Source organism: Saimiri boliviensis, chromosome 13 (assembly GCF_048565385.1).
Source record: "Saimiri boliviensis isolate mSaiBol1 chromosome 13, mSaiBol1.pri, whole genome shotgun sequence".
In the NCBI taxonomy this organism is placed as follows: Eukaryota; Metazoa; Chordata; class Mammalia; order Primates; family Cebidae; genus Saimiri; species Saimiri boliviensis.
The window spans coordinates 27,432,668-27,444,319 of record NC_133461.1 but is presented as its reverse complement, the minus strand read 5'-3'; the positions used below and the strand labels follow the sequence as shown (position 1 = coordinate 27,444,319).

Genomic DNA, 11,652 nt, shown 5'->3' with positions numbered 1-11,652 from the left:
GAATTAGTACGTTTACTTCTTCTTAGACAACACAAGTGCCTTAGAAAGACATTAATTCCTGTAACTCGATCAAGACAGTTGCAGGTGGGCAAAAAAGAAAAAGAAGAAGAAAAAAAGAAAGACATTCATTCCATTCACTCCACTTCTGATTTATATGCTATTCTGATTTATATGCTATTATTATTGTTACATATCCCTGCCCAGCAGCTTGTGAAGCGTGCAAAAGCCATGCTCAGGTTTAATCAACTGTCTGTACAATCAGTAAATGCATCCAGGTCCCAGGAACCTGCCTTATCTGCTTAAGTTTCTGCTCTCCAGAGATCTTGGCTCAGTACTTTTTCACTCTCATCTGAGCTCTTTGATGCCTTCAATAATTTTCATATTTAGTCCAGCTTTTCTAGTTGTTCTTTGTGGGACAGTTGTTCTGGTTTACCTATTCTAACATTAGGGGAAGTAGACGCTTCATACTACTAACTATGCTTGATGAAGACCATTGAGCGGCATAGAGTATAGCTGCCAGCAAAGCAGTCGAAGTCCCATAGCTCCTGAGAATCTGCAGTGTCTGGGAGAGGTGACTCATGGCCCAGCATGTGGTGTTGCATCTGGAGTCAGAGGTGTGTGCTAGCCAGGCCTGGGAGCTGCCCATATTGCTTAGCTGTCTCAGTAAACATCAACTGAAAGGGCACCTGAGGCAGCTTGTGCTGTACTGAGATTTTGGATCTATGCCCAGGGCCCAGTGTCATGGAGGTCTACCTAGAAAATAGTTTCTGTTCCACCTTCACCAGGATAGATACAGTGAGCACCTGGTGTGGGTTCAATGCCCTGTAATCCAAAGACAGGAGTTTGGGCCAAAGGTCGGCGTTACCACATCCTTGCCAGGGACTGAGGAAAGGTGAGAGATGGGCCACTCCTGGAGCTACTGCTCATCTTCTCATGAAGGTGAATGAAGCTGCCACTGCATGGTGGGGGCTCAGTAAGGACGGAGCTCCAGCCTAGGACCTCCACACCTCACACAATGCCATTTTATCAGTGTTATGGACTGAATTGCCTCCCCCCAGATTCCTATACTGAGATCCGAACTTCCAATACCTCAGCATGTGACTATATTTGGAAATCAGACCTTTATTTAGTTAGTTAGTCTTTCCGCCCCCCTTAAGATGGAGTCTTGCTCTTTCACCCAGGCTGGGAGTACAGTGGTGCGATCTCGGCTCACTGCAGCCTCCACCTTCTGGGTTCAAGCAATTCTTCTGCCTCAGCCTCCTGAGTAACTGGGGTTATACGTGACTGCCACTGTGCCTGGCTAATTTGTGTATTTTTAGTGGAGATTGGGTTTCACCATGTTGGCCAGGCTGGTCTTGAACTCTTGTTGACCTTGTGATCCGCTTGCTTTGGCCTCCAAAAGTGCTGGGATTACAGGTGTGAGCTACTGCACCCAGCTATTTTATTTATTTATTTATTTATTTATTTATTGACACAGAGTCTCACTCTGTCACCCAGGCTAGAGTGCAGTGGCGTGATCTCAACTCACTACAACCTCCACCTCCCGGGTTCAGGTGATTCTCCTGCCTCAGCCTTCCCAGTGTCTGGGATTACAGGCACGCACCACCATGCTCAGCTAATTGTATTTTTGGTAGAGATGGGGTTTAGCCACGTTGGCCAGGCTGGTCCCAAACCCCTGACTTCAGGTGATCCACTGATCTCTGCCTCCCACAGTGCTGGGATTACAGGTGTGAGCCACTGCACCTGGCCTGGAAATCAGACCTTTAAAGGGGCAATTTTTTTTGGGGGGGGGACAGAATTTCACTCTTGTCACCCAGGCTGGAGTTCAGTGGCATAATCTTGGCTCACTGCAACTTCAGCCTCCCGGATACAGGCACCTGCCACCACACCTGGCTAATTTTTAATTTTTATTTTGTAATTTTAGTAGAGACAGGGTTTTACCATGTTGCTCTCGAACTCCTGACCTCAGGTGATCCACCCCCTCAGCTTCCCAAAGTACTGGGATCACAGACGTGAGCCACCGTACCCGGCTAAATATATAATTAAGGTTAAGTGAGGTCATAAAGGTCTGGCTCCCCTCCTATGGTGGCACGATGTCCTTATAAGAGGAGGAGGAGATGCTACGTATGCACGGGCACAGAGCAAAGCCCATCTGAAGGCTCTGCAGAAGGCAGCCATCTGTGAGCTGAGGCGAGGAGCTGCAGGAGAAAGTAACCTTGCAACACCTCAATCTTGGACTTCCAGCCTCTAGAACTGTGAGAAAATGAATGTCTGTTGTTGATGCTGCCCAGTGTGTGGTAATTTGTTCTGGCAGTCCTAGTACACAAATACACATGGGTGGGGTCAGACACTCTCAGTTGACAGGAAGGTGATGGTGAAAGTTTCTGTCCTCCCTGGAAACACCCCACCCACGTGGTCCTGAGGCATCTGGGTTTCAGAAAGTGACTCTCCCCAGTGCTTCATTTGCTCCATTTGTTTCTAAGTGTGTCTGGGTCTGTTTCCAGCCTTACTTTGCTTTCTTTGCCAATCACCTCCTTCCAAATGAGAAGATTCAAGCAGGTCCAGTCTCGGAGGGCAGAAAACCCAGATCTGTGGAGTTTCTGTCCTAGGAGGTCCTGACACCTGACTTCCTGGCTCAAGTCCTGGAGGGACCCGGAGGACAGCTGACGGGAATGGCTCCTCCATCGGGTCCCCACACTGTGGGTGGCAGAACTAGAGCCTTGCGGCATCACAAGTTTCTTTATTGGCTTGCATGGATTTGGCCGCTTCTGGCTGTAAACCTCTTGCACAGCTGTGCTTCTCGTTTTGCTCCTGTGGACACTGTGGTCTCTGGGACATCTAAGCAACAACCTGAACAAAGCTGTGGCCCTTGCCCTCCTGACCATGACAGCCCAGACCTAATCCCTGAGACCCCCGATCCACTGGCGAGGGGAAGCCAGTGAGCACCTGAAGTGTCACACGCTCCCCTGCCACCAAGGCAGTGGAACAGATGAGGAGCCACTCTGTCACTCGCAGGGCGATGACCTCACTTGGCTCCTGTTGCCTCCGGGGCTGTGTGCACCTGTGTGGGTGTGTGTGTTGCTGGTAGTGAACATGCCCTCTGGTGCCATGTTCCCTAGATGTTAGCCTCGCCTCTTTTTTTTTTAACCTCTTCCGCATCTGCTTAACCTCAGCTCAGTAAACACACAAGGGACAACAGACTTCCCTGGGGCCCTCTCTCTTTGCTAGTCCTAAGCCCTCAAAGACCTTGCTTTAATTCTTCCAGCATGAGCCTTTGTTGCAGATAATTCTAGCTATCTGATTCATACATGAGAGTAATGGTTTTTACATGTGAGTCATGTACAAACTTATGTTACACAAAGGAAACCAGAAGTCGAATGATCCTCCAGGGATGACTTCAATTATTTTGCTTATCATATCACTTAAATAAGTACAAACAAAAATTATTTAAACTCTGTATACTTTAATGAGTCTTACGTAGTTCTAAAACCAAAATCAGTGTACAAAGAAAACATCAAAAGTCCCTGAAAAACCACCCAAACTTGTTAGCACATTCATGTGACTTGCTATGTTGTTTTTCTGAACCCAAACACCGTGAATACCGTGAACCCAAACACCGTGAATACCGCGCTCGGTGATACCCCGATTGTGTGGTGTGATGATGGTGCTCTTGCAACTCTTGCCTCTATTGGAAAAATTGTAACATTTCACTCATACAGAACACCATTGTGACATTTACAAATGAAATCCTCTGCTCTGTTGTATTAAGTTACTACTATTTGGCTCTGAAATCTCTAGAGTATCTGGCTGTGAGATGATCTTTCATCTGATGTCAGATGTGTTTACATTATTTTTTAAGGCTTTCACTCAGATGAAAACTAAAAGTCTCCTAGAGGGGTCATGGACCTCCTGAATGTATCTGGTGAGTCTCAGGGTGTCTGGAGACTCCAGATCAAAAATTCCTGGATTTGAGATCCTAGTATTTCACTTAAGAAGCTCTTTACCTGCCTCTCTCTAGCCCAGGGTTTGGCTCCAGCCACTCTCAATGCACTGTGGGGCTGAGGTTCCCCCAAGCAGGCACTGGGGGCCTGGCTTGTTTTCATTTTGCTTCTTCCGGTGCATACTACATGTTTGATAAGAACTGAAACACAAAGTGCTGGGTGGCCGCTCAGCAGACGGTGCTCCCCGCTCCCCTGTGGCTCTCCAGCTCAGTCTGTGAAGGGTTCCCATTCCCTCAGGCCGAGGCTGGCCGAGGTGGGGGGTCTTCTACCCAACTGATCCTGGCTGGGGGACCAGCTGCTCACTGTGCCTCCACCAGAGGAAAAAATAGCAGTTCGGTCTTTGGAAAAAACTAGCGACTCACAAGACCAGAATAGCAACTGAAGACACTCTTAAAAAACAGAAACACCTGCTTCAGAATTATGGCAGGAAATTAGATTTCAGAAATGCCACAAGAAGCTAGTGTCGCAGCCGCCCCTCCCTTGTATTCCCCCAGCCTTCGCCCGCCAGCTGGGGCTGCCCACAGGGAAAGCCCCTTGGCCCACTGCCCATGGTGGCCACTGGGCAGGGCCTGGTATGCGGGGTCAGGGCCCAGTGCGGCCTGCCTGAGGCTGTCTAGCAGCTGCCCCTGCCATGCTGGCTGCAGGCAAGACTCCACACTCCTGTGTCTGAACGTCTTGAGTGGTAACAGAAACTCAGGGTGGACTGGTCATGGAGGAAAGAGGGCCATCCGGTCTCCTGAGAGCCCCCTGGACTGAGCCTTTCTTTCGCAAACTGTGCAGCTGTAGACAGAGCCCGTGGATTGATGAAACCTCTTGAGGGACTCCATGGGGCTTTCAAGGGAAGGGGAGGGTGATGTGTTCAGTCTGGAGCAGGGATCTCCAAAGTGGGCTACACACATCCCAGGAGGGCTCAAGGAAAGAAAAATCATAGTGTATATACTTAGATGAATGTTTTGCTTCCAACGTGAAAGAAAAAGCTCTGCAATGTTAGTAATTTTGAACGTTGAGGGACTCACGTGCCTTAGACGGCTGTGTGGGAGGAGTGCTTTGTGGGAGGGAAAAGCGGGGATTTCAGCAAATTGCAACTTACTTAGTGCCCACCAAAGGGTGTTTAGATATTCTATTATCTATTTTTAAGTCAACCGAGGCTCCCAAGAAAAGGATAAGTGGCTTTAAAACAATGTTGAAAAGAAATCTTGGACTGAAGATAACGCTAATATGGAAATGACATCAGGCAAGCCCCCACATGGCAGAGCTGACCCTTCCTCCTCCTGCCCCCAGCCACCTTATGAAATGAAAACTGCAGCACTTTCCTCAGACCTTGCAGAGTTGGCTGACATTGCAATCATCCAGAAGACTATTTGAATGGCTTTATATCCATAACCATTCTGGTTGAATGTTGCCTGAGGTGCGTATTGTGCCAAGAAATGGTAACAAGACATTTGAAATATTAATTGTACCTTTATCTCATCCTTTCTACTCTTCTTTTTTGGATGTTTTAAAATAATAGCATGATAATAGTATACAGAAGTAATTTATAACATTAAATAATCAGAATGTCTGGGCACATGAACAACTTTGTGTCCCATGGTCAGGGCAATACGAAAACTCAGTGACCCCTCATCCAGCCCAGCGGATCTCAGGCCCACCTCCAGAGTTTCTGATCCACTGGGTCTGGAATGGAACAGATAATTTGCCTTTCTTTCTTTTTTTTTGAGATGGAGTTTCACTTTTGTTGCCCAGGCTGAGTGCAATGGCACAATTTCGGCTCACTGCAAACTCCACCTCGTGGGTTCAAACAATTCTCCTGCCTCAGTCTCCCAAGTAGCTGGGATTACAGGCCTGTGCCACCACACCTGGCTAATTTTTGTATTTTTTAGTAGAGACAGGGTTTCACCATGTTGGTCAGGCTGGTCTTGAACTCCTGACCTCAGGTGATCTACCCGTCTCAGCCTCCCAAATTGCTGGGATTACAGGTGTGAGCCACCGAGCCCGGCCTTATTTTTTCTTTCTAGTTAACCATTATTTCCTTCATTTTATTTTAATTATAGCATGTTTGCTTATTTTACAGCAAGCAGAAAATAAGCTTTGATCCAAACACTGATGTTTTAAAGGCCGTACACAGTATTTCCTAAAAAAAACACAAAAAAGTACTTTTTAGAAGCTTCTATAAGAAAGAAAATACAAAGTTTAACCCCACAATTTTTCTCTTTGCTGTAACTTGAAACTATTGCTACGGTTTTAAATAGACTTTTTGTTGTTTAAACCATATATCCAGGAAAATCTTTAAAAAAACAACAACTATAGAAACGTGCATATAAATGACTGCATAGCAGAACTTTAACTGCAAACAGTAAAGAAATGAAAGTTAGAAAGACTATCAAATACACAAATGTTCTAGAACCAATCCTTTATAAACACATTCCACAAACCATATTTAAAAGCCACATTTTTGTTCTTTACAGGCAAAGTCCAGATTACTAAAACCAAAACTGAAAAAAGTAATCTTTTAAAAGGAATTGTTTTCCTAAGATAATTCTTACTTCAATACGTAAGCAAGCATCTGAGATTTTAAAAGATGCTAGCTTTCTATTCTGAAACAAAATTGGACATGTCAAGTTGCTCTTGCCCCCAGTACAACCTTTCAGAGAAATACTAGAAATTATAAATGATACATTTGAATGAAGGGTATAATCAATGGGGTTATTACTCCATTTTTAGTAGGTAGTACATTAACAATCAAAAACTCAGAGATGTGACTATTGCTGAAAGCTGACTAATTTTTCCAAAATTACTTTGAATTTCGTGGCACCACAGAATCACCTAGAATGAAAGTGCTGTCTGTCATCTTGCCTCACATTAAATAAACTGAGGTGTGAAGAGCAGGCCTCCCTCATAAAAAAGTAGGCCAGTTTTTATACAAACGCACATGCCACATACTGCAAGTATCAAAATTTAATACATTTTATTTTTTACTTTTTTTTTTAAGAGGAAGTCTCACTCTGTCACCCAGGGTGGAGTGCAGTGGTGTGATCTCAGCTCACTGCAACCTCTGCCATCTGAGTTCAAGTGATTTTCCTGCCTCAACCTCCCAAGCAGCTGGGATTATAGGCATGTGCTACCATGCCTGCTGATTTTTGTATTTTCAGTAGAGACAGGGTTTCACCATGTTGGCCAAGCTGGTCTTGAACTCCTGACCTCAGGTGATCTACCCACCTTGGCCTCCCAAAGTGCCAGAATTATAGCTGTGAGCCACTGTGCCCGGCCTAAAATTCAATACTTTTACATATGCATGCAAAACCTACTTTGAAACAATATACTTGCTTCTAACAGCAGTATGAAAACAAAGCAGTATTATGGTCAGTAGTGCTCCTTAAATTTTAGAATAACTGCCTAGGAACCTTCTTTTCCTTTTAAAATTATTTCTGCCATCACTGACCTGCTCAAATTTTAAGGTAACATTGTCTCATGTTTTCTATGTCTGAATCTTTTGTCAGAAACCAAAAGAAGCAGTGAAGACTCCACGTTTCAGTCAAAACTCAATCTCCCGGACAATATTGCATAATTCAGTTGGCTTCATTCCCTAAAACAGTGGGGTTGCCAAAAGAACTATTCCCCATTGCATGATAAACAGTTATCACAGGCCTAGACACCTTGTCAAGACATACAGGCCCACCCTGAACCTAAATGTGTCTGAGCAGTAGTGTTTTGCTGTGGCTACAACTTCACTTTTGTATCATTCTATCTTATTAGCAAGCTACATTTCTAAGCTCACAGTTTGACCAAATAAGAATATGAAAGTTTATTTTTAATAAGACAATGTTAGGCTGGGCATGGTGGCTCCCATCTGTAATCCCAACACTTTGGAAAGCCAAAGCGGGAGATCCCTGAGCCCAGGATTTTGAGACCAGCATGGGCAACATGGTGAGACCCCATGTCTACAAAAAATTTTAAAATGAGTCAAGAATGGTGATGTGCACCTGTAGTCAAGCTACTTGAGAGGTTGTGGTGGGAGGATCACTTGAGCCCAAGAATTAGAGGTTGCAATGACCTGTGATTGCATCACTGCACTCCAGCCTGGGTGACAGAGCAAGACCCTGTCTTAAAAAAATGACAATGTTGCAAATTATGGTCAACCAACATCTTTTAACCACAAACTTCAAACACGAAAAAAAGAATCTTTACAAAAATATACAGAGACACCACAAATTGGTGGCTACCAATACCGTTAAACAAACTGGACTCTTAAAAACGGTTCCTCCACAGCATATCATTAGAATTATAACCATTGCCTGGTACAGTGTTTTTAAAGCATCGTTACAACATTGTATTCCTGATTTTCTTTTCCTTTGTGAGACAGTGTCTAACTTTGTCACCCAGGCTGTAGTGCAGTGGTATGATTTCGGCTCACTGCAGCCTTGATCTGGGCTTAAGCAATACTCCCACCTCAGCCCCCCAAGTAGCTGGGACTACAGGCGTGCACCACCATGCCTGGCTAATTTTTATATTTTTTGTAGAGATGGTGTTTTGCCACGTTGCCCAGGCTAATCTTAAGCTCCTGAGCTCAAGTGATCCTCCAGCCTCAGCCTCCCAGACTGCTGGGATTAAAAGGTGTGAGTCACTGCACCCAGCCTGGAATCTGTTTTAGAAGTGCCTCTAGTTTTGGTGTGAGATGCAGACCTAGCCTTCATTTCTTCTTCAGGCTGCCTTGAATTAGATGTAGATCTTGAAAAACACGGATTTTGGTGTTTGAATCCACCACTGTTGGAATGGCTTCTGCTACTCTGTGGTTTTCCAGTTGGTCGATTTCTAGGACTGTAAGATCTTCTATAATTGTAATCAAAATGCTGATCATTTGATCTCCTTTCATAACTTTGGCTTCTAGACCTTCTGTATCTGTTATAACCATCACGGCGTGAAGAACTGTACGCATTCCTCTGTTCCTTGGCTTTCATCTGATTTGGTGTCTTCTGACCCCCCTCTGCAAACTGTATTTCAACTTGATGTCCACAAATCTATTTCCTATCCAGATTATGTAAAGCAGCTTCAGCATCACAACTTCCTCAAACTGAACATAAGCAAATCCTCTTGGATGGCGAGTGCGGAAATCAAGTAGAACATAGACATCTCCTGTAGGAACATCATGACCAAATCCACCCTGTCCATTTTCAGACCTGGTGTCATTGGCCAGACTTCTGATGGACGGAGACATGTTTTGGAGGGGTGTGCAGGTAGTGGGACATGATGGCGGTGTGAGTCCAGGCCTGAGGCCCTAACAGACCAGGCAAACTGTCCCTGGCTCTGCTGTTAGAAATTTGTATTTCTAACAAGTTCTTAGGTGATGCTGATGGTCTGGATACCACTGGTCTACAGAAATGACCACAGCCTGAATGAAGGCAAGCTGAAGGCGGTGAGGCCACCGCTGCCCTTGTCAACCTTCCTCACAGGTGGAGACAAGGCTCTCGGCTGAAGACCGATGATCTCTCCCCACGGCCTGCCACATGCCTGAAATTCACCCTCAGTGCTGGACTCCTGAAACATGGCTTTGCAACTGCCTCTAGATACTAGAAAGCGTTAGCAAATGGCGAGCGGGGATGGGGAAGAGCGAGGGTTTGTGATCCCACCTACCAGCCTCACTGCCAAGGGTACAGGCCTGGAAGCCTCAGGCTCTGATGTCAGGGAGAGCTGAGCTGGATTCCCTGTGCAGCCACTTGCTGGCTTTTGATCTCAAATCTCTAGAAAAAAGACTTTGTTATTTCTAATTCTCTTGATGCCTTCTAAGAGGGGTGGGTCTTGGTAGCAGAAGGCTCTTGTCTGCTGGGCTCAGTGCTGGTCGTGGGCATGTAAGTGCGGAGGAGCTGGTAGCAGGAGCAGGGGAGTGGGAGGCTGCTGCGGAAAGGAAGGAGGAGGAAGAAGCTGTGGCCAGTGAGAAGGCACTGGGGAGATCTACAAGAAGGAAGCTGTGAGCCGCGTGGGGTGCAGCCCACCCTGTTCCTCTGGCCCCGCATGCTGCCAGCATCCTTTATAGGGCAGGTCTCCGGAGGCTGAGTCCACATCCTGGTAGGTGTGAGGAAGGCCTGGTACAGAGGCCATGTGCCTGGTAGGGCAAAGTTGCCAAGTAGATATCAGGACCTGCTCCATCCCCTGCTGCCTCAGGACTCCTTCCCCCACATGCATCCATTTTCCTTTATTTTTTTGAGATGAAGTCTCACTCTGTTGCTCAACTCACTGCAACCTCTGCCTCCTGGGTTCAAATGATTCTCCTGCCTCAGCCTCCTGAGTAGCTGGGATTACAGGACTGTGCCACCATGCCTGACTAATTTTTATATTTTCAATAAAGATAGGGTTTTACCATGTTGGCCAGGCTGGTCTTGAACTCCTGACCTCAAGTGATCCACCTGCCTTAGCCTCCCAAAATGCTGGGATTACAGGCATGAGCCACCACATCCAGCCTCTTTATTTTTTAAATATACATTTTTTATAAGGGAGTCCTGAAAACCAGAAGCAGTGACACACCAAAGGATGTGACGTTAATGATAGGATTTTCCGCACAGCACAGGCCGCGAGAGTCGGTGTCCTTCAGAGCGGGCCAAGTCATATCCATGCACATCCAGGCCACTCGCTTCTGCAGAAAAGCCTGTTGTGATACCAGGTTTCTGGACCTGCCCATGTTGGCCTTGGAATTCCAGCCTCTAGCTTGCAGGCTGCAGGGAGAGGGGAGCAAGCAAGCTCTGTGCAGCTCTGCGAAGTTCCAGCATAGCCTGCCTGTGCCTGGTGCTACTGGCTGAGGCTGGCACAGGGGAGCCTCTGAGCTCCCTCCTTTTTAGCACGTCTCATGGACCATTTGCCTTTAGGGGTAATTCTGCAGCCTCCTTTACCTTCATGAGTTAGTGCTTATAAAGGGCTGTTAAGAACTGTAAGAACTGTGTGGAGACAACAGGCCTCAGAGGGTCCAACCCTCACCCCATCACTGGCCACTTGGGTGACCTTGAGCAAGTTCCTCAATGTCACTGAGCCCCAGTCCCTTGCTCTGTAAAATAGGGTGATGAGGGTGCTGACTGCAGATGGCCATGAGGATGAAGCGATATGTTTGAAGAGCAAGGCCCAGTGGATGCTCTCTTGTGTCCTTACTATAGGCTCATCCAATTGGACTCAATTCTAAATTCTAAAAAGCCCTGTGGGTTATGCCATTGAGCTAAGCTCAGGGAGTCTTACCGTAGGATTTCTGGGGCACCTGAAGATTAATTCATTCATTCATCCAGGCAGCAAATGTATACTGAGTGCTGACAGCTTGTCAGACAATAAGCTAGTAAATACCTAAGAACAGAAGCTTCTCTGGGAGAGCTATTCATGCAGTAGGACCTTGAGGCTCTGGCAGACCTCTCTGGAGACTGAGCTGCTGGGTGAGGTGAGAATGAGGCAGGCAGGGGGCACTGCCAGTGGATGGAAGCCCTTTTCCACCCCAGGCAAAGGGGCAGAAGACCACGGAGGAACTGCCAGGTTGAAGGGCCCATAGTGAGACTAGGGGGAGTCTGAGGCTGCAGGGAGTGGCCAGCCTTTTCTGGCCATGAGTGCTCAGCCGCTCTTCATCCAGGTGGGAGGGTGGGAGGTTGCTGGGCTCTATAGGAGCTGTTCTCTACACACCTGACCT

The 11,652-nt window shown here is 46.5% G+C and overlaps 1 pseudogene; it reads right to left on the bottom strand.

Annotated features, from left to right (window-relative positions):
- Positions 1-3,512: 3,512 nt before the first annotated feature.
- On the bottom strand, positions 3,513-9,455 carry LOC141580777 (serine/arginine-rich splicing factor 10 pseudogene; annotated as a pseudogene).
- Positions 9,456-11,652: the final 2,197 nt, after the last annotated feature.